Here is a 2,067-nt window from a genome sequence, read left to right as displayed (position 1 = left end):
TTTCTTACTAGAAAAAAAAAAAACATATGGAAGTAAAAATAAAAAGGTGAATTTTATTATGACTAACACAGATATATTACACATTTAACATAGATATGTTACATTTAAAAGGTATTATACACTTAATATAAATATTATACATTTAACAGATACTACACATTTAACATAAATATATTACTTTTAAAAGGTATTACACACATTTAACATAGATATTACACACATCTAACATAGATATTACACACATCTAACATAGATATTACACACATTTAGCACAGATATTACACACATCTAATAGATATTACACACATCTAACATAGATATTACACACATCTAACATAGGATATTACACACATCTAACATAAATATTACACACATTTAGCATAGATATTACACACATCTAACATAGATATTACACACATCTAACATAGATATTACACACATCTAACATAGATATTACACACATCTAACATAGATATTACACACATTTAGCATAGATATTACACACATCTAACATAGATATTACACACATCTAACATAGATATTACACACATCTAACATAGATATTACACACATCTAACATAGATATTACACACATTTAGCACAGATATTACACACACTTAACATAGATATTACACACATCTAACATAGATATTACACACATTTAGCATAGATATTACACACATCTAACAGATATCACACACATCTAACAGATATCACACACATCTAACAGATATTACATCTAACATAGATATTACACACATCTAACAGATATTACACACATTTAACATAAATATTACACACATCTAACATAGATATTACATACATCTAACATAGATATTACACACATCTAACAGATATTACACACATTTAACATAAATATTACACACATCTAACATAGATATTACATACATCTAACATAGATATTACACACATCTAACATAGATATTACACACATCTAACATAGATATTACACACATTTAGCATAGATATTACACATATCTAACATAGATATTACACACATTAACATAGATATCACACACATCTAACATAGATATTACACACATCTAGCATAGATATTACACACATCTAGCATAGATATTACACACATCTAGCATAGATATTACACACATCTAACATAGATATTACACACATCTAAAATAGATATTACACACATTTAACATAGATATTACACACATTTAACATAGATATTACACACATTTAACATACATATTACACACATCTAACAGATATTACACACATTTAGCATAACATATTACATATTTAACAGATATTACACATTTAACATAGATATTACATATTTAACACCATAGTATCACTTCCATCTTAACTTTGATCACTAAAACACCATAGTACCACTTTGATACTATACGCTATAACCTATACAACTGACACAAAAATGCTAATAGTTTTGTAATTTCTTCAAACTTTTAGTGATTTGTAACATTACAACCAGAATATTTTCAGTCTTTAAGAAGATAGAATTGTGCATATCTATGTATACTGTTTCAATTATATCTAATTTTTGGGATGTTCTTTATACTTTCTTTTTAATTGTTGTTTTGAGTTTTATCAAATAATGCCCATTATACTTTCAGTATTAATCATTACATAAACTCCATGACCATACATTCTGCATTACAGAATTCTATTAAAGCTTATTTAAGTAGGCATTTCATTTCTTTCCTCAGTTACTATAGGTTGGGTATTCTGCTAAAAACTTAATACTTCTCAACATAAATTATTTTAAAATCAAAACTTAGAAAAAGGTCATTGAACAAAGAGCAATATCAGGTTTTAAGGCAAACATTTCTAGCTTTCCTTCTTTAATAAATAATTAATCAACCATTTTTAGCTTTCCTTCTTTAATAAATAATTAATCAACCATTTCTAGCTTTCATTGTTCAATAAATAATTAATCAACCATTTCTAGCTTTCCTTCTTCAATAAATAATTAATCAACCATTTCTAACTTTCCTTCTTTAATAAATAATTAATCAACCATTTCTAGCTTTCATTGTTCAATAAATAATTAATCAACCATTTCTA

This window comes from Limulus polyphemus, unplaced genomic scaffold (genome assembly GCF_000517525.1).
Source record: "Limulus polyphemus unplaced genomic scaffold, Limulus_polyphemus-2.1.2 Scaffold13480, whole genome shotgun sequence".
In the NCBI taxonomy this organism is placed as follows: domain Eukaryota; kingdom Metazoa; phylum Arthropoda; class Merostomata; order Xiphosura; family Limulidae; genus Limulus; species Limulus polyphemus.
The sequence above is the reverse complement of the archived record's forward strand: the minus strand, read 5'-3'. Positions refer to the sequence as shown.